The sequence below is a fragment of the Canis lupus genome, chromosome 16 (assembly GCF_011100685.1).
Source record: "Canis lupus familiaris isolate Mischka breed German Shepherd chromosome 16, alternate assembly UU_Cfam_GSD_1.0, whole genome shotgun sequence".
Classification (NCBI taxonomy): Eukaryota; Metazoa; Chordata; class Mammalia; order Carnivora; family Canidae; genus Canis; species Canis lupus.
The window spans coordinates 16,051,241-16,072,694 of NC_049237.1; the positions used below are offsets into that span (position 1 = coordinate 16,051,241).

At 48.0% G+C, this 21,454-nt stretch overlaps 1 long non-coding RNA gene across 1 annotated transcript; it reads right to left on the reverse strand.

The window, feature by feature from the left end:
* Positions 1-10,674: 10,674 nt before the first annotated feature.
* LOC111090254 lies at positions 10,675-20,908 on the reverse strand. The gene is made up of 3 exons (XR_005371340.1): positions 20,775-20,908; positions 15,466-15,565; positions 10,675-11,047 (listed from the first exon to the last, which is right to left on the reverse strand). It is a non-coding gene; the product is annotated as an uncharacterized LOC111090254 (long non-coding RNA).
* Between the last annotated feature and the right edge of the window lie 546 nt (positions 20,909-21,454).

Below are 21,454 nucleotides of genomic sequence, written 5' to 3' on the forward strand. Positions count from 1 at the left end.
GGGTCATTCTCCACGCTCTCTGCCTGTTCTGTCTCCCCCCAGTTCTGTCTCCCCCATATGCTGATTGCCGAAATGACTGCTGTTAAGCCTCCAGACACATCCTTTCAGTTTAATTTCTCACCATCATGTTCTGGAAGCCCAAGGAGACTTGTCAGTATGGCCACGAGCCGGGCCCCCTCTCAGCTCCAAGGACATCACAACCTTTCCACCTGAGCCTGGACTCTGTAAAATTTTAGGAGACTTCTGTTGAATCCGTGGAAGCCCTCACTTCTAACCTCAGAAGGCACCTGTGGAGGGGGCTGGAGCCCACTGGAGTCTCATTGGCCCACACAGGCAGGGTGAGGTGTGAAATGCAAGTCCTGCCTCTATTGGGACGTTCCTTGCTCTTCAACAGGAAGAATCCCACCAGCAAGGCACCAGGGGAAGCTGAGAAGGGATGAGGTGGAGTGTGCTAGTGGGGGGATCGTGATGAGGGACTTTCTCACCTTCCCTGCCCTTCCGGTCTAAAGCAGTTCCCTCAATACGTGGATGTGGATCCTGGCCTGTCTGGGCTCAGGATTCAAGTTCCACCTGCCGCCAGGCATCAGCAGGCATTGCTGGAGTGCGGGGGTGGGGGTGGGGGGACGGCGCGACCCCTAGTGGTCCCCGCGGGAAGAGGACCCGGGCTCAGCGGCCTGAGCTGTAGGACCAGGATAAGTTTGAGGAAAAGAACTGAACGTGAAACATCTTTAAACGGCCTTCGAATGCACCTTATGCTTTTGTCTTTTCTTTAAAAACCTTTACCTTTCTTGTAACAACAAAAAAAATAAGCATATACACAAATAGACTGGCTGGTCTAATGAACCCCCCACCCCCCCCCCCCTCCCCGGCCTGCAGCCATCACTCAGCTTCAACTGCTGGTGTTGTTTCATGGATGCTCCTCCCCACTCCCCCTTCCTTGTATTTTCTTGAAAGTAAACTCTATGCACTAGACAGGGCTCGAACTCACCAGCCAAGATCCAGAGTGGAGATCCAGAGTCACACACTCTACGGACTGAGCCAGATACATGGCCCACTCCTTGTATTCACTTAAAGATCCCTGACTTCATATTATTTCATTTGTAAATATTTCAGTGTGTATCTCTAAAAGATAAAGGTTTGTTTTTATAAAATTGTTAAAATTAAATATGTAAAGGTTTTATGAAAAACATTAAACATCTATTTTATAAAATTTTAAAAGTTTTTAAAATTAAAATTGTAAAAATGCAAAATATGTTTAATATTTTAAAGTAATATAAAAATATAAAACATGAAGTATAGACTTGTATAAAATATTTTAATAAAATTTTAAAACATTTTAATATAAATATATTTAAATATGCCTAATACATAATATACAGAAATACATATTTATTATCCAAATATAAATAACATAAATGTTAAAAATATAAGTCTTTAAAAATATTTATTTATTTACTTATTTATTTATTCATTTATTTATTTATTCATGAGAGACAGCGAGGCAGAGACACGGGCAGAGGGAGAAGCAGGCTCCTCGGGCAGCCCGAGTGGCCCAACGGTTTAGCGCCACCTTCAGCCCAGGGCGTGATCCTGGAGACCTGGGATGGAGACCCACATCAGGCTCCCTGCACGGAGCCTGCTTCTCCCTCTGCCAGTTTCTCTCTCTCTCCAATAAAAAAAAGAAGAAGAAGAAGAAGAAGAAGAAGAAGAAGAAGAAGAAGAAGAAGAAGAAGAAGAAGAAGCAGCAGCAAGCTCCTTGAGGGGAGCCCAGTGTGGTCCTCCATCCCAGGACTCCAGGATCACGCCCTGAGCCAAAGGCAGACACTCAACTGCGAGCCACCCAAGCATCCCAAAATATAAGTTTTTAAAATATAAAACCTTAATGCCATCATCACACCTAAAAATTTAACAGTGCTTTCCTCATTTTATCAAATACCTGGTGTTTAAATATCTAATTGTCTTACAAATTTCATTTTAAAAATATCTTGTTTGGGCACCTGCGTGGCTCAGTGGGTTAAGCATCTGTCTTTGACTCAGGTCATGATACCGGGGTGCTGGGATGAAGTCTCGGGTGGGGCTCCCTGCTCAGCAGAAAGTGAGCTTCTCCCTCTGCCCTGCCCTGCCCCCCACACTTGTGTGTACTCTCTCTCTCAAATAAATAAATAAAATCTAAAAAAAGATCTTGCTTGTTTGAATCAGGATTCAAATAAAGGTCACGTGTTGAAATTGGTTGATATGTCTGTTAAGTCTCTTCTACCCCATAGGTTTCTTGACCCTGTGTGTGTGCGCACGTGCTCATGAAGGAACTGGGTCATTGCCCTGTCAGGTGTCTCCCAGCCTGGATCTTGCTGGTTGCACTACTGTGAGGCAGTGCTGTGTTCTATCAGCAGGCACTCACTGTCTGGTATCACTTTTGCTGATATTAACAGCAATTGATGATCAGCAATAGATTCATTAATTCGGTATTTGATCCTACACTGCTTCCCCTTTCTGGTTCTGGTTTTGGAGATACAAGAGGAGGATGGGACAGGGTTCTCAGTGTCCTCATGCATCTCTCTCCCAAAACTCCACCGTGGTTTCCCCAGACCTGTCCCCATGGGTCAGTTAGGATGTTTCCTGACCCCTGGACTCCTTTCTTTTTTTTAAGATTTTATTTATTTGAGAGGAAGAGTGAGCAAGACCATGAGTGGGGGGTGGGAACAGAGGGAGAGGGAGAAGCAGACTTCCCGCTGAGTAGGGAGCCCAATGCAGGGCTCTATCCCAGGACCCCGGGATCATGACCTGAGTCAAAGGCATACCCTTAACTGACTGAGCCACCCTGGTACCCCCTGACCCTGGCACTCCTGATCGGTAATGATAAACACCTGTAATGTGAAGGAATAAGTGAATGTATGTAATAACAGCCTCCATCGCTCTGCAAATCATTCTCATAGTTATCCTGGGCTCCCAGCAGGATCACTGACTCGGGCTGGGACAGGCCAGGCAAGGAAATGTCTTATGGCAGGGAAGTTTTCTCAGCATCCATCAATTCGTGTTACTGGTTCACCAACCAGTACACATTCAGATCCGTAGTCCAGAGCTGAGGATGGAGCACAGTGTTCTGATTGTGGCCCCTGTATAGAAACTTCCAGACCACAAGGGAATAAGGATGTGTTAAGAGCATGGGTTTTTCAGTCTGGCTGACCGGGATTTAGATATCAACTTTACCACCTAATTAGCTGTGTGACATTGAGCCAGTTACTTATCTCCCCATAGTGGGCTGATGATGGCTCTCAAGATACCGGGTCCTAATGAGTGTAAACTCTAAATGTTACCTCATTTGAAAAAGGGTCTTTGCTGATGTGATTAAATTCAAATCTTGACAATGGAGGGACTAGTCTGGATTTTCTGGGTGGTCCTAAACAAAAGCACAAATGTCCTATGTGAGAGAGGCAGAGGGAGACCTGACATGCACACAGGGGACAGGGTGCTACGGAGGCGGAATTGAGAAGGATTTGAAGATGCCGGTCTTAAAGATTGGAGTGATGTGGCCACCAGCCAAGGAGTGCCGGCAGCCACCACAAGCTGGAAGAGGCACGGACCAGTTTCTCCACTAGAGCCTCCGGAGGAAGTGGCCCTGCCACCTTGATGTCAGACTCTGAAGAGAAAACATTTCTGTTGTTCTAAGCTACTAAGTTTGTGGTGATGCATTACAACAGCCACAAGAAAAGGAATCCACCTCCCAATGCCTTGGTTTCCTCATCTACACTTCGTAGTGGGCCCCCTTGGGTGGGGGAAGAGACAGTCCTGCGAGTGGGCTAGGAGGCCACCCCGCTAAGGGAAGCCGGGCCCTCTGCTCAGTGTCAGGTGGCTGTGCTGCAAAGAGCCTCCTCAAGCCTCCAGGGTGCTGTTTCCCACCACCTGAGATGGAGGAAGGGAGCAGTTGTGAGACGGAGGGAAGAAAGGAGCAGAGGGCAGGGAAAGGAGTGTATGCGGGGCAGAGGGTCAAGGAACCAGCAGGGACCACCCTTTCCCCTGAGATGGGGCCTGGGGGGTTAGGAGAGACCCCATGGGTTCCCCTGGCTGGCCTGAACAGGTCAGGTGGGCCCACCTTGGAGCCACTCGCCGGACCATCTGACTTGGGAAAGCCCTGCTCCTCCTGAAGGCCGGAATATCCCACACAGCTGGCTCACAACTCACATGGCCCTTGTGATGAGTGTGTCTTCTTGTGATGGTGTCTTCTCGAACTCAGCTGGGTGAGGGCAGGCATCAGCTCAGTTTTGCTCACTGAAGCATCCCCAGCACCTAACACACAGTAGGTGGTCAACACACATTTGTCCACAGGGATGGATGAGTGAGCCAAAAGATGCCCAGAATGAGTGGCCAGTCTGGGGTATCAGATAGGGTCCCAGAAGGGTACCTGGGAGAGGCCAGGCATTGAGTTCAGCATTTAGGATTGTCCCTTGAAGCTTCAGAGCTACTCCTGGTGCTGCTGTCTCCATCCTGCAACCAGATAGGTGAAGCAGCCTGCTCAAGGTCAGCCTGCTCAAGGTCAGCCGGCTTGTCGGGCAAAGCTGGGCATCAACCTGCATCTACAACGCCCGGCCCTGCCTTTGAGCTCCATGCAAAGTTCTGGGCGACATCAGGGACAAACACAACACTTGACAACTGCCTCTGTGTGTTCACTGTCACCCCACCTGTTTCCTTGGAGTGATTGGCCATAAAATGGGGAGATGTAAAAGGACACAGGGAAGGTGCAGAGTGGCTGAGGGTCCAGGGGAGGATCGGCTCCAGGCGGGTGTCTGGGGTGGGGCTGGTCAGTTCTTCAGCCACCCAGGACCAGCTCAGTAGAGAAACCTGCTTAATCTTTAAGCTTTAAGAATAACACTGGATTTACAGGATAAGACAGAACAGCCCCAGAAGGAACCACCTCCCCTCACTGTCCAGCTGAGATGAAAATGTCCTGAACGGCAGAAGAGAGTGGACCCTGGGTGGGGAGGTGTGGGCAGGGCCAGGGCTCCCCAGCCGGCTCCTCGCACCGCCCAGCGCCCCGGCTCTGCGGCTCTGCACGGGCCAGTGTGGGCACGGTGGGGGCTTCCTCTCCCGCCAGGAAACCACCCGGCACGTATCCGCTGTCGATCCTGAAGATTCCTGCCCTCTCCCCATTTCTTGCATTCCTGATCCAGGGCTCCCGTGTGGTCAACGTTTGTGGTCATGACACTGCGACTGTGATTTGTATGCGGCCTTATTTTACGGAGTTACCAACCGAGCTATTTACAGGTGAGATGACAGGTTGAGATCTGCAAACAGGGAGGTGGGACACGTGTGGAGGAGTCAGGGAAACGGAATTAGCTTTTTGTAACACTGCTCGGCCTGCTTCTGTGTGTATTTGCAATTTTCCATCGCAGACCATCTCCCCGGAGGTGCCGAGGTGGGGGCGGGAGGCGCGCACCTGGAGACCCGCCGCTCCCGCGGGGCTCCACCCGGGCGTCCGGGGGGCGGCGCGGAGGCTGCGTGCTGGCGCGGGCTCTGGCGCCACCTGGCCGCCGTCGTGGGACCGACAGCCTCGGGTGCTCCCCGAACCCGGGGCTCCCGCCCCGCAAACCTGGCGCTCCGGACCCCGAGGCCGAGCCCACGACGCGGGACGCTCGGGCCCACCCGCTGCCGCCCGGACCCCCGGGCGGCCCTTCGACACCCCGGCCCAGCCTTGCCCTCCCGGGCCCACCTCTCCTCTGCCTCGCACTGCCCGGCGGAGCCCGGGGGCTGCAGCAGCAATCCTGGGGTGAGGATGGCGCGGCTGACCGGGGATGTGGGGCTCCGTGCTCCACGCTTGCCAGGGGGCCGCTGGGGGTGGCGAGGAGGCCCGGCGCCCGCACTCCGCACGAGCAGTCAACTGGGCAGGGCCTCACTTGCTCTCATTTTACCAGAACGACGCAGTTTAAAGGCACAGGGTGACAAGAGCATTTCCCACCTCCCCACTTGCTGTTCCCCACAGCGCGAGCTCTCCGCTTTTAGCGCATTCCGTTATTATGCACCCCACGTCGCTAGAGAACAGACCTAGAGTTTTAGCTTTTCCACTTCGGACGTTTCCAACTGAGGGCAGATGATAACAATGTGCCTTTCCTTTTTTTAAATTTATTTATGAGAGAGAGAGAGAGAGAGAGAGAGAGAGAGAGAGAGAGAGAGAGAGGAGAAGAGAGGAGAAGCAGGCCCCATGCACCGGAGCCCGACGTGGGACTCGATCCCCAGTCTCCAGGATCGCGCCCTGGGCCAAAGGCAGGGGCCAAACCGCTGCGCCACCCAGGGATCCCTTTCCTTCACTTCTCATCCCTCATCTCTACACTTCCGATCTCCTTCAGCCTTCACGCCTTACGCTTTCTGTCCCCACCTCCTCCCAGCTGTGGCTTATTTGGGGTTAGGTCAATTTTCTGAGTTTATGTCAACAGATTAGTTACCTACTATTACTCACAGATGAGCCGTGATTATTTTTTCCTTCTGCCGTCGCTTTTCACTTACTCTGGAGTTCATGACCATCTTGCATTTTCTTTTGCTTAGTTCTTTATATATTTGTTACTATCTTATTACCAATTTCTTCCCAGTTAACAAGTTGCATTGATTCAAATATGTTAGATACTCTATTAATTTGGGTGTCTGCAGAACTCTTTCCCAGGGCCTTCTGGGTTGCTCCCATGTAAAGGGGCTGGCTGATACCCGCTGGTGCCCGGGGAGGCATCCTGGAGATGTCCTCCACCTGCCTCTGGGGTGCCAGCCCGTTTCCTGGATCCCTTTTCATCTTGTTTCTTGCTTTGTTCTACCACGTTGAGGAAGTATATCCTCCAGCATCTTCCTGAGAAAGGATGCTTGAGAGGTGACTGCTTGACACCTTGCATATCTAAGCATGTCTGTTTTGCTCTAATGCTTAGTGGCTTAGCTGGAGTCGCTTTCCCTTGGAGTTTTGAAGGTATTGCTATCATTTAGTAGTTATTGATGAGAAGTCTGAGGCCATTCTGATCCACAGTCCATCCTATTAAATGTATTTCCCCCCCTTTTTGGAAGCTTTTAGAGTCTTCCCTTTACCCTTAGTATCCTGAAAACTCATGATGATGTGCTTTTGAGTGGGTCTCATTTTACATTGTAGAAGGATTTGGAGTATCCTTTCGATATGTATTTCATGACTTCCAGTTCTGGGAATTTAGGAGAGAAGATAAAATCAGAAAATAAATCCAAGATGGCCAAATTGAAGTTTTGGAAGCAAAGAACAAAGAATATAATTGGAAGGAAGTTAATTTGTAAAAATACACAAAAATTTCCCAGAATTGAGTATCATAAGTCTACAGATTGAAAAGCCCTAGGGAGTACTCAACCCAATAAATGACAAGAGACCCAGTGCAAGGCACGGCCTGGTGACATCTCCTGGTCTGTATGTTTGAAGCTGCATTTAAATGTTGCAGAGAAATTATTTGGACCTCAAAATACAATCCAGGCAATGAGTGCCATGACTGAAATGAAGAAGGGTTGATGCTGATTTGCTGCATACAGTTGAATCCAGGAAGGCTTCATGGAGGAGGTGAAACTTGAGTTGGTTTGTAGGGGATGGGTGGGCAGAGAGGAGGACTAGATGTTCCATAGGAGGGAAGCAGTGAGCTTGTAGTGAACCCCCAGAGTGGGGGGTGCGTGTGTGTGAGTGGGAGCATACCCTGGCTCAGGAGGCTGGGCTGGCTGCTGTATCAAGATAAGGTGAGGTGGGACCCAGTGGAGGCCAGTCCTGATCTGAGTGTGGTGGAGCCCTGCTCCTTATCTGAAACTTCACCCAGAGAAAACAATGCCCTTGCTGTGTTCAGCCTGAGCCCAATCACACCAAAGAGGCCCCAGGCAGCTAAGGGCTGATAAGCAGGTAAAGGTACTTCTGGGGACCGAAGGGCAGTGGGTCCTGCCTCTTATGAATCACCTTGTAAGGGTTCCCCCATGACCCTCCTGCCCTCCTCACGGAGTTGAAATCTTGACACTGGGAGGGATCTGAGAGCCCCCTTGCCACTGAGCAGAGGCCAGACAGGGGTCAGGATCTGCCCAAGGTCATGCTGCTCTTCAAAGATAGAACTGGGTTTAGAACCCAGATTTCTGGAAACCCTGCCCAGGGCTCTTTCCCGCCTGCCTGTGCTCACATCAGGCGAGGCCGCCTTTCATCTGAAGGTTGCCTACATTCAGCTGCTGAGCCCTGGGGACATCATGGGGTGTCCAGCTGTGGGTGGTGGAGGAGGGGCCAGCACAGAGGGCTTGCTGTTTGATTTAGGATCTGCATGTAAACTCACACTGAGAAAGTAAGTGCCAAGGGCAATTATGTCCATTCCTGCATGCGTTTCAATATCCTACTGCTCTGCATGTTCATTACCCATATTCCCCAGGTCAGGGTCCTCAGGACTCCTCCTTGCCAGAGAGCCCCAGAGCAGCATTTGGCAGGCAGCCAGATCCCAGAAGGAACTGGAGCCAAATAAAATATGAATTTGGTTGAGAAATGACTCAGGCACTCAGTTTTGCATAAAGGTTACTGGTGAGCAAGACGCGGCAGTGCTTACCCTCTGAGGCAGTGGTCAGCTCCTTGAAGGAGGGGCCACATCCCTTTTGAGGCTGGCATGGTGCCTTTCACACAGAACTTGCCTGATACACTTGTGTAGAGTTGCCACCTGTTATGGGTTGAATTGTGTACCCCCAAAGACCCTGAAGTCCTCATCCCCAGGCCCTGTGGATGTGACCTTATTTGAAAAAAGGGGTTTTGTGGATGATTAAGTTAGGATGAGGTCAATAGAGTGGGCCCCCAATCCAATGACAGATGACCTCACAGGAAGGGGAAAGACAGGGAGAAGACCACGTGAAGATAGGCTTTCTGCTTAGTATGAGCTCAGGAACCACTGAACGCTGGGAGACAACCCTGAGACACACCCTCCCCTGGCAGCTTTAGGGGAAGCAAGCCCTGCTGGCACCTGGAGCTCAGACTTCTGGCCTCCAGAAATGGGAGACAATGTATCTCTGTTGTTTAGGCTGCAAGTTCATGGCTCACATTATGGTGGCCCCGGGAAACTGGAGCAATGCCCAAAGCATCAGCTGGTTCTGCCTCCTGCCCGCCAGGCTGGTGTGTCTGTCTGCCCGCCTGCCACGGCCCTGTCCCAGCCCAGCCCAGCCATCAGAGGGTAGCGTCAGCAAGACTGGGGTCTTGGGCCCCATGCACATGAGACTGAAACCCTCGGCCAGCCTCACACACCTGTGGACCCCCAGTACCAGAGCATCAGGAGAGGGACAGAGGGACTGGCTCAGCTGAGGCCCGAGACAAGCCGCTGGCTGGTGGAGCAGCAGCTGGTGGGAGAGGGTCTCTGGCCCAGGGCCTGGAGGGCTTGGGTGTCCATCCAGCTCTGTCATGTAGCAGTGCCGGCAAGAGCTGCCACCACCGAGGCTCCCACCTGTGAAATGCATGCCTCATGCTTCCCAGCCACGGGTCCCAAGGGCGTGTCCACGTGCAAGGGTAGTTTTCTTTATCATGAGAATTGGGGAGCTCCTGGCATTTTGGGGTGTGGAGTGCTAGGCACCTTGTAATCATGGTGCTTGCTCCCTGTCCTTCCTGGCTTGCCATTTGCTCTCTGACTTCTTTCTCTCTCTCTCTTTCTTTCTTTCTTTCTTTCTTTCTTTCTTTCTTTCTTTCTTTCTTTCTTTCTTCTTTCTTTCTTCTCTTTTCTTTTTTTTGAGAAAGGACGAGTCATTCTTGTGCCCCCAAAGTTCCTGCTAATTTAGTGTCATTTGCATCTGCAGCCTTTTAGGTTATTTAACTTGTAAATTTCCCTCAATAATTCCAGCTCTATTACTTTCAGAGTCCTGATTGCAGCACTTAAATTTTTTAGTATTCCATGCACCTCCTTCCAAGATGTGTGGGTGCAGCCGCCATCAGAGCAGCCAGAAAGCCCTCCAACTCCCATCTGGAGGCTGCGACTTGACAGATCCACGGTGAGTGCTGTGCCCAGGCTCTGAGAGAAGGGGAGGGGGGGCAAAAATGGGTTCTCACCGGGCTCTGCACACCACGGGCCTTTTCCAAGGATTGTCCACAAATGTGCAACCCCTCGTGCACTGGTAAAGCCCTGCCAGGGGAGGCACCTGCTGTCCCTCCTCTTGGTCCTCCATGGGGGATTTCACATGGGTCCCATCTCAACTCCACGCGCTGCAGGGTGGATTTCCACCCCCTAGGGTCCCCATCCCACCCCTGGGTTCATCCTCCATCCTTTCTGGTCTTGCTCTGTGATTCAGGGGCTGGCCCTGAAGGATGGACTCCCAGCAGGAGCTCAGAGGGAGACTCATCTGGGTGCCTGAGGACCATTGTTCTTTCAGAGAGGCCCCCCCTCCACCTCCAGCTCACTGGGCTCCACTAACAAGATCTTCCTCTTCGGGTGCCTGGCTGGCTCTGTCCCTAGAGCATGAGAGTCTCAATTTCAAGGTTGCAAGTTCAAGTCCCATGTTGGGCATGGAGCCTAGATAGATAGATAGATAGATAGATAGATAGATAGATAGATAGATAGATTTTCCTCCTTCAGGCTGGGGAGGGTCCCAGTTCTGTTGTGGCTACTCTTGGGGCAGTGTGTTGCCTGTACCCTGCCCACACCTCTGCAAGTTCCCTTCCACTCTGGTTGTTGCCAAATAAACCCCATCAAGCCTTAGTGATGGAAAATGATCACTTTAGTACATTCCTGGGTTCTGGGGGGTTAGGAACTCAGACAAGGCAAAGAGAGGCGAGTAGTCTCCACTTCTCAGCCAGGAAGACTGGAAGGCTGGGGGACTTGGCAGCCAGGGCTGGAATCATCTGGAGGCTTCCTCGCTCACATAAGGTCTAACAGCTGAGACTGGCCGTCAGCCAGAACTCCTACACATGGCCTCTTCATCTGGTCGCTCCACACAAGCTGGCTTGGGCTAGCGTCCCAGGAGAGCACAGCAGAAGTCCATGGCATTTGTATGATCTTGCCTTGGAAATCACATAGTGTTACCTCCACCAGCTCCTGTTGTCGCAGGCAGGCCGAACCGCTCCTGCAGCTGCCTGGGGAAAGTGCATGTGGCTGTACTTGGGGCTGAATGTCAGGTCAGCCACTGGCTTCCCACTGGGGCCTGGGAGGGTGTGGCTAACGGGAGGAAGATTTTCTCTGTTCATGCCCTGCGGCTGCCAGGGACACTGCAATGGTAAGCTTCTGGCATTTTCTGCTTCTCAAGTAAGATAGATTTTTGCCTGATAAAAGGATTTCCCTAGATCTATGAATAGAGACATTAAGATAGATGAAGAATTTTAGATGCTGGGGGATTACTGAGCCATGGGAGGTTTGGTCCTGCAACCCAGAGAGAACAGTAAGTTTTGACTTGTCTGTAGCAAATGATGTTGGGATGTGCTCTCTCTACGCTCCTTCAGCAGAGTACACCATTAAATGCAGTGTACATTTCTTCCCTTTTTTGATGGGAATGCTATATTTGATGAAAATGGAATATGGCCTTTTAACTTTAATTTCAAAAATGGTTCTGGAACATTTTAATAAAACGAGTGAGTAATTATAGACCCTAGATTTTGTATGTATACAAAGGTTACCTTCTTTTGCCATCTTTAAAGGCAACTTAAAATTAGTAGAACCTGAAATAAAAGCTATAAAAATGACACAGAATCAATATAAATGATTCCGACATTGAGAAGCAAATTGTAACAAAAAATTTTCAGATCTCATAAAAAGCACTAATTAACTCAGGGGAACGAATAAAGTTTGCATAGAAGCTATAAAAGGTTTGGGGATTGTTTGATAATCCAGTTAATGAATCATATGAACACACTGGAAAGGATGTAACTTCTTTGCTAATTTGACAAGAAATGCTGACATTGACAAAGAAAGATAAAACTCCCACAGCACCGCGTCAAGGAGGCTGTCCGTGACACCCTGATTAATACATGTCATTAATTCAGAGGGGTTTAAGATTAGTCCCGGAGCAAAAAATAACTTGAAATGCACTGCAACCTTCAAATTCATATGTGAAACTTGATAGAGATATCCTCAAATGTGGGTATCTTTAACATTTATAATAATGATTACCAGCAATGCATTGTGAAATTGTTTTGCTCAGGGTCCAATCAGGAGACAGAAACCACCTAGGAATTTGAACAAGGAAAGTTTAACATAAAGAATTAATTTTAACAGGGGATTGGAAGGGTGCCTGGGTGGCTCAAGCAGTTAAGCAGCTGCCTTCCACTTAGGTCATGATCCCGGGGTCCCAGGATAGAGCCTGACCTCAGACTTCCCGCTTAGCAACGGGGTCTGCTTCTCCCTCTGCTTCTCCCCCCTCTCCTGCACTCTCTCTCTCTCTCTCTCCCAAATAAATAAATAAAATCTTTTAAAAAGGACTCCTGGGATCCCTGGGTGGCGCAGCGGTTTGGCGCCTGCCTTTGGCCCGGGGCGCGATCCTGGAGACCCAGGATCGAATCCCACATCTGGCTCCCAGTGCATGGAGCCTGCTTCTCTCTCTGCCTGTGTCTCTGCCCCTCTCTCTCTCTGTCTGTGTGACTATCATAAATAAATAAATAAATAAATAAATAAATAAATAAATAAATAAATAAATAAATAAATAAATAAAAGGACTCCTGGGTGGTTCAGTTGATTAAGCAGTTAAGTATCTGCCTTCGCCTCAGGTCATGATCCCAGTGGCTTGGGATCAAGTCTGCATGGGGATCCCTGCTCAGTGAGGGAGCCTGCCCCTCCTCCTTCTTGTGTGCTCTCTCTTGCAAAAATAAATAAATATGAATGTTAAAAAATGTTTTAAAAAGTCCCAGGGGTTTGGGGTACTAAGGAATTGGCTAAAAAGAAGTAAAAAGGATTAACACAGGCTCAGGAGACCCAGCCAGCAGCCATCACCCTGGGTGAGACAGAGCACCCATGAGGAGGTCCCTCTGCAGGGCTGAGATCCAGAACTTACTGGAGAGTGTGTGGCTCACCGCACTGCAGAGGAGTCACTGAGGTGCCAGGTCAGCCGCACTTGCTGGAAATCTGCCCCTTGGGGTGCCAGGGGCCATCCCTAGGGAGGTGCTCTGCCTGGAACCCGCCCCAAAGCCACAGGACAAAACCAGAGGGTGCTGTTCATGCACCCCGGGCCCCTGAAGCTGCTGCCAGGGGGTGTCACGGGAAGCTCCCGGTTGCTGGGAAGAGTGGAGCTGGGTGCTGCAGGTGCCACACACACTGCAGGAGCGGCCTGGCTTGCGGGACCAGGTGTGGAAGGATGCTTTCGTGCTACCCGAACCTGCCAAGAGCCACACACCCCTGGGGCACCTGGGAGGCTCAGCAGCTGAGCGTGTGCCTTTGGCGCAGGGCGTGATCCTGGAGTCCCAGGAATCGAGTCCCACATGGGGCTCCCTGCATGGAGCCTGCTCCTCCCTCTGCCTGTGTCTCTGGCTTTCTCTCTGCGTCTCTCATGAATAAATGAATAAATAAAATCTTAAAAAAAAAAAAAAAAGAGCCACATGCCCCGACCGGGAAGAGAGCCCGGCTCCTCAGCGGCCCTCCAGCGCCCTCTCCTGACCAACTAGAAAGCAGCAGCGAGAGGATGTTAGTAGCGATGTGCAGGCACCTGATACCTGGAACAGAATGAAGGAGACTTTTCTAGATTGATAAATCACTAAATTTGAATCCACCGTGCTAAGGAAAGACTGGCTTCTCAATTTCTCTGATCAGATTTTGTCAATTGAAGAGTTAGCCAAACCACTTATGGCCCAAAACTATAAGAATAAAAATATTTTTTTAATATTTAAACAAATCCCCCAAACTGGACCTGCCCCTGCGAGATCTTCCCTTCAAACTTTTTTTTTTAAGATTTTATTTATTTATTCATGACACACACACACACACACACACACACACACACACAGAGGCAGAGACAGAGGGAGAAGCAGGCTCCATGCAGGAAGCCCAAAGGTGGGACTCCATCCCGGGTCTCCAGGATCACGCCGTGGGCTGAAGGTGGCGCTAAACCACTGGGCCACTGGGGCTGCCCCCTTCAAACTTTTTAAAAAGATTATCTATTTATTTGAGAGACAGTACGAGCAGGGGGAGGGGCAGAGAGAGAAGCAGACTTCCCACTAAGCAGGGAACCTGATGCAGGGCTCAATCCCAGGACTCTGGGATCATGACCTGAGCCGAAAGCAGATGTTTCACCGACTGAGCCACCCAGGCACCCCTCCCTTCAAACTTCTTATAAATGTTGCTTATCAAGACCCATATCAGGTCTTAGGCTTCTATGTGAAATTTCTTTGACTACTTTTGGCTAAGCAGATACTTGGCTAAGCCTTCATAAACTGGCTGTGGCCCTAAAGGGAGAATAGCCTACACGCAGCACTTCTGAAACCAGATGTGTGGGTTTTCCACACCAAGCAATTCTCCAATCCTCTGTGATGCCAGCTGGGGGTTCTACAATTCAATCCAACTCTGACACTACCTACCTGGCCAGAGCATCACCTCCCACAGGTGAAGGGCAAGAGGGCACCCACCACACTGCAGATTCCAATCTCAAGTCAACATTGTCACCTGTGCTTCTGGCTTTCAATCAGAGGTTCCTACTACCCCTTCCTCAGGTTGGATAGTTTGGTAGAAAGAGAGAACTCAGGAAAAGTTTACTTATTAGGCTACTACTTATTAGGCTTATTATTAGTTTATGAAAAAGAGGTACAAGCTCAATTGAAGGGATGACTGGGGGCCAGTGTGGGGGGCACAGAGGGAGAAGCAGGCTCCATGCACTGGGAGCCCAATGTGGGATTCGATCTCAGGTCTCCAGGATCGCGTCCTGGGCCAAAGGCAGGCGCCAAACCTCTGTGCCACCCAGGGATCCCTGTCTTTTTTTTTTTTTTAATGGAGGCCTCATGTCATAGGCTCAGTGGATGAAATTATTGATTTCTCAATATTTTCAATAATCAAAATATTGATTTCTCAATATGAATGATTAGCTCGATTTCCAACCTTCTCTCCTCCCTCTTGGAAAGTAGGCATGGGGTGCTGAAAAACCGACCCTCTAATTGGGAGGTTGGTTCCCCTGGCAACCAGCCTCCATCCTGCGGTTTATCCTGGAGCCTCCAGCCTCAGCCATTTCCTTCACACTCTTTTTTTTTTTTTAAGATTTTATTTATTTATTCATGAGAGACACACAGAGAGAGACAGAGACAGAGGCAGAGGGAGAAGCAATCCCGGGACCCCGGGATCACGCCCTGAGCCAAAGGCAGACACTCAACCACTGAGTCACCCAGGCGCCCCTCCTTCATACTTAAGAAGATACTTGTCACTTCAGAGATTCCAAGGTTTTGGAAGTCGCATACCAGGAAGTGGGACAGAGACCAAATATATATTGCTTATTGTGTCAAAGGCAATTTTTTATCTGAGTGTTCATTGGGCATTTAGCCCACGCCACTGTCTATTTTTATTTAACTAAAATTTCTAGCCTTACACAAATGTGTCTTCTTTTCCTGGAATGTGCAGAGAATCCTCCATCTCCTTCACAGCAACAGCCACTTCCCACTTTGGACTCTCGTTCGGATGGTGAACTTCTAGAGGGAGGAGATCATGTTATTTATATATTCGAACTTGCACACATAGCAGCATTCAATAAGCATTCATTGCATCAATTAAGAGAGATCCCCTGTTTCCTCAAGTAGATTATAAGCTCCTTGAGGGCAGAGCTAAGGTGAAAGTTGAGGGAAGTCAGAGAGGTCATCCAATCTCAACCCTGGGTGGGTACAGGGGGGAAATGAGGCCTGTAAAGGGGCATATCCTCAGGACCCTGAGGGGCAAGGTCACATGGGTGTCACCTTCAAGCTCATAGCTCTTTCTACCCTTCCTGTGTACATGTGGGTATTGCGGTAGGAGGGCAGAGATGGAGTGAGGAGTGGAGCTGCCTGACCCACCCCCTGGGCCCTGGTGGCTGAGACAGGCATCTGTCCTTCTCTCCATTCTTGGCACAGGTAAATGTGTTGGGAGCAGAACACCAAGAACATCTGTTCTTTAAAAATAAGAGTGGGGGCACCTGGCTGGCTTAGTCGATGGAGCATGTGACTCTTCATCTCAGGTTTGGGAGTTCAAGCCTCATGGTGGGTACAGAGATTACTTAAAAATTAAAAAAAAAAAAATGAAAATGAAAAATAAAAATGAGAGTGTTTGGGGACAGGGAATCAAAGTCTTCCAAAATTCCTGATAATCAGAGCAGCAGGCTGGGGCCTAAGTCCTAACGATAGTCTAAAAGGGGGAATTGATGCGTCAAGAAGTATAAACTTAAAAAAATTTCATATTCTTCATTTTCCCTCAAATTGTTGTACCCATTTACAGACTCGTCAACAAAGTATGAAGATGTGTATTTCTCAGATCCCACCACCCTTGTCAACCTTGGATATTCTCAAACCTATGCCAGCATAATAGCAAGCAAATGATTTTTTGTGGTGGTTAATTTGCATTTCTTTAATGATGGGAGGGGTTGAATATATTTTTAAATGTTTGTGGGTCATTTTATTTTGAGCGGTAATACCCTATGGTTGTTATTGCTGATGTTTAATAACAAAAATTCAATGGAGTAAAACTTAAAGATCTAGTTCGCTGTATTAACCAATTTATGAACCAGGCAGTGTCCTGTCTAGCAAGTAGGTGACAGTGCCAAAGGGCTACAGAAGAGAATAGGTCTTAAAAGGTAGAGAGGGTGTAGAAAAAAGGAAATTATCAGCAAAGAACCCATTGTTTTAGGCAAAGACAAGGGTAATGGAGGGGGTGTTATCCCAGTGCTGACCAGGAAATTCCCATGTTGACTGGTTAAAGGTTTCTGGGGGGTTGAAACTACAGTCAGGTTAGTTATTAAGTCTTGGTTTTACAGACCTGGGGCCTTAATGTGAGTGACACCATTTTGGGCTCATGGTTTTCTTTTTAACACTGGATTCCTTTTTTATTTAAGAACTTTTTTTTCCCCTAAGATTTATTTATTTTAGAGAGTGGGGGGAGGGGCGGGAGGAGGGGTAGAGGGGGAGGGAGAAGGGTCTTAAAGGCACAGAGCCCAGTGCAGGGCTGGATCCCACCACCCTGAGATCACAACCTGAGCAGAAATCAAGAGTCAGCCGCCTGGCAGACTGAGCCACCCAGGTGCCCCTCTTTAAACGTTTTAAAAGAGAGAGGTAGGGGCACCTGAGTGGCTCAGTCAGTTAAGCATCTTCCTTTGCCTTTGGTCACAGTCTCGGAGTGCTAGAATGGAGCCCTGCATCGGGCTTCCTACCCAGTGGAGATCCTACTCCTTCCTCTCTCTCTGCCCCTCCTACCCACTCATGTGTGCTCTCTCTCAAATAAATAAATAAATAAATAAGACGTAGAGGGCAGATTCTACTAGTGGATGGCAGCCTACCAGTAGATCATGGAGTATCATGCTTGCACATAGTATGTACTCAATAAACACATGTCGGATTAATGAATGATCATCAAGGGTCCTGCTTGGTAAGGTGTACAGGGGACCATTCTGTCCTGCTCTTTCTCTCCTGACTGATTCTGGGCTGGGGGAGTGAAACCTCTCTCTGCTTTTGTGGGGAGGGGACCCAAGGTGGAGATAAGACACAATGGCACAATATGAACAGGTGTCCTAGTCCTATCTGGCTCAAGTTTTGTAGAGATGGTTCCAGAGAATACACCAGGAAGGGTGTGGCTTATAGAACCTGGCACTCAGATCTTCTTGAGCTTCAAGCCAATACAAATTCTGAATCTCACCAGGAGAGGGAGCCCTAAACTCAGGATGATTCTGAAGTTTGGTTAAGTGCTGTCTTCCAAAATTAACCCTCACAAATTTCCTTTTCCACATAAAATTCTTCCTTACAAGTTTAAATGGCTGTAAGAGATGTAATTCCTCATCTAGTGTAATTATACATATTTTTAAAAACAAAACTATTATGTGACTCTTAGCTATATATTCAGTGATATCTAAATACCATAGCAATTTGATACCCACCATTTAAAAATACATAAAGTTCTCTTTTAATTATTCCTTTTTATCGATAAACTTACCTTTCCATTCTCTTCCCTCATGTAATTTTATCTTAGTAGAATATACGTAATTCTTGGAAGTCTTTAATGGATTGTCCCTATCATACTTCTCAGCAACAAGAATATAAATGAAAATTTAAGGAAATTTTATATCTTAAGATCATGAGTCTCGAAATACTGAAGAGTTTCTTCTGGTTAGAGTTATTGCCATTTTAATAAATGTAAAGCTCATTAAATCAACAGAAATATGTTCAAATTTTGATAAGTATTGTTAAACATAGAAAGTTAATTTTCTTTGGAAATATCTCTTAATGAGGTGAATGAGGGTGTTTTTATTTTTATTTTCTAGTCTGCTGAAGTAAGACATATTGCTGACCAAATACACCCCTGTGTCTACTGCTTCAAGTTGATTTTGGGCTCTGCCATTAGGAACACCTTTTTAAATTGTATTCATTCATGAAAGAGAGAGGCAGGCCCCATACCCGGAGCCCAATGTGGGACTCGATCTCGGGTCTCCAGGATCACAGCCAAACCGTTGAGCCACCTCGGGATCCCCATTAAGAACACCTTTGAGGGCAGCCCCGGTGGTGCAGTGGTTTAGCGCCGCCTGCAGCCCAGGGCATGATCCTGGAGACCCGGGATCCAGTCCCACATCGGGCTCCCGGTGCATGGAGCCTGCTTCTCCCTCTGCCTGTGTCTCTGCCTCTCTCTCTCTCTCTCTCTGCATCACTATGAATAAATAATAAAAAATCTTTAAAAAAAAAAAAAAAGAACACCTTTGAGAGAGTGGTCAATGTTGAGATGCCTTAAAGCCTGGATGAGAGAGCCTCTGAGGGATGTCTCCTGAGGGCATGACTTTGGTTACATTGTCTACACGTGAAAGCACACTGCAACAAAATTTCCAGGTAGGTAAAACTGACCTATTCCTTCATTCTGTATCTAGGTAATCATCAGTCACTGTAAATTACTTTCCATTATAAGCATTTATTTGCATCCATTTCTTTCTCTCCATTAACTACCCCCTTTTTTGAGAGAGAGAGAGAGAGAGAGAGAGAGAATGAGCAAGTGGGGTGTGGCTGTAAGAATTTTCAAACAGACTACCCGCTGAGTGGGGGGCCCCACGCAGGGCTGGACCTCATGACTCTGAGATCATGACCTGAGCCAAAAAATCAAGAATTGGCCACTTAACCACCTGAGCCACCCAGGCGCCCCTCCATTAGCTACCTTTAGCCAGGCCTGTATCTCTTTCTACCTGAACCATGGCAGTGACGTCCAGACCCCTCCTAGTCCTTCCTGCATGTGGTTATCAGATTAGTCTTATGCCTCTTCTGCGCTGCCATTCTTTTGCAAACAAAACAAAATCAACTTTCTGATCTCCTAGAATATGAAGTCTAGACGTTTGTGGCTGTCGTTCAGTGTTCCCTGGGATGTCCATCTCTGTCCTCTTGAACACCACTGGGCCTATTATCTCCCAGGATCCTCTCTCAGTTTGGTGGGCCTCTCCCACCTTGCTCTCCTCCCAGGTTGCAGTCTCTTTGAACCAATGGGAAGTCCCTTTTTGTCAGGTCCTCTCCAGGAGAGGTGGTCTCTTCTGGTCTGCCACTCTCTTCATATGATGGGAAGGGCACATGTGGTTGCTAGCAGAGGTAATATATATTTCTGCAGTCATATAATGTACCAGAAGTAGATTCATCTTGAAATTTATGGGTCAGGGGATAGAAATTTCCAAAAAAATGTTCCTAGGGAATTATTATATATAAATAATGTTTCCTAAGCATCTACTGTGCTAGGCACGGGTGGAAGAAATAGAAATTTAAGATATAGTCTATCTTCCCTCAAAGAGGTGATAGTTTCATGGGGGGACAGAAATTCCACACATTAAAATAGCAAATAAGATTGTATAGAATCAAGGGGAGCGTGGGTGGCTCAGCTGGTGGGGTATCTAACTCTTGGTTTTGGCTCAGGTCATGATTTCAGGGTCATAGGCTCCAACCCTACATGGGGCTCTGTGCTCAGTGGGGAGTCTGAGCTTCTCTCTCTCTCTCTCCCTTTGCCCTTCCCCCCTCGTGCTCTCTCTCTCTCTCCAAAATAACTAAATGAAATCTTAAAAAAAAAAAAAAAAAAAGTCTTATAGAGGGCATCCCTGGTTGGCTCAGCAGTTTAGCGCCTGCCTTTGGCTCAGGGCTTGATCCTGGGGTCCTGGGATCGAATCCCACGTCAGGCTCCCTGCATGGAGCCTGCTTCTCCCTCTGCCTGTGTCTCTGCCTCTCTCTGTGTGTCTCTCATTAATAAATAAATACTTTTTAAAAAAAATTGTGCAAATTCATCCATATGTGTTCTGCAAACAATAAAAACAAACAAGGTCCGATGGAGCAATAAAAACAACAGTAAGCATTAGTTGTTAAGAATGCAAGCTCTCAAAAAAAAAAAAAAAATGCAAGCTCTCCTTTTCCTTCATCTTCATCTCTCCTCCTCCCCCCTTCCTTCGTTTCCCTTGAAAAAGGCAAATTGAAAAAAAAAAATTGTCACATCACATCTGTTGAAAGGTAAAGAGGTAAAGTTATCGGTAGTGAAGGGAGTCAAGGATTTGTACCTTCGACAGATTCATCTACGGGAATATCACGACAAAACAGAACTAGCCACCACCTCAAAACACACTTTCGAGGAAACTTCACACCTGAGATGACCTTCACCATTACAAATAATGAAGCATTAGAAACAACCTTGTGACTAGTCCTCCCCAATCAGTACCTATTTCTCCTCCTCTCCTCAGAGTGGAATCCTTGCCCTAGGCCGCAGGGGTACACCCGGGTATACCGGTCCTTCCTTGCCTTTGTATGATCATGTGACCACATGCTGGCCAATGGAGACGTTAGGTGTGCAGCACGTGACTTCTGACTGGGCGCCCCGCCCCCTTCCCCTTTACCATTGGCTGGGCTTGGAATCCACGTGGTTGTACTAAGGAGCCACCACAGGCAGGCGGTCCGCACAGGAGGGCAGCACCCTGCAGATGGCAGGGCAATGAGATGGGGAGACTGTTTCCCTTCACCACCGAACCCCCCAGGGCTGTTAGATAAGCAATATTTCAGTTTCCCTTTATTATTTGGAGTCTACTCCAGCAGGCAAGCCTGTATTCTAACACAAATGCAAACGACCAACAATAGGAGATGATGGGCTGGTCTATTGTATTTCTACTCGGTGAGATATTAGGTAGTTCTTGAAGTTATATTTATGAAGGTGTGAAATAAAAATTCTTCAGATATATTAATTTTTTAAAATATGATTAAAAATTGCATATATGGGACATATATATATGTAAGTTTTAAAAGCTCTTATTAAGAAAAATATACTGGAAAATTTTACATGGAAATGTTAATAATGGTTATAGCTCAGGTAATGAAACATCAGGAGATTTAGATTTATTCTCTCAT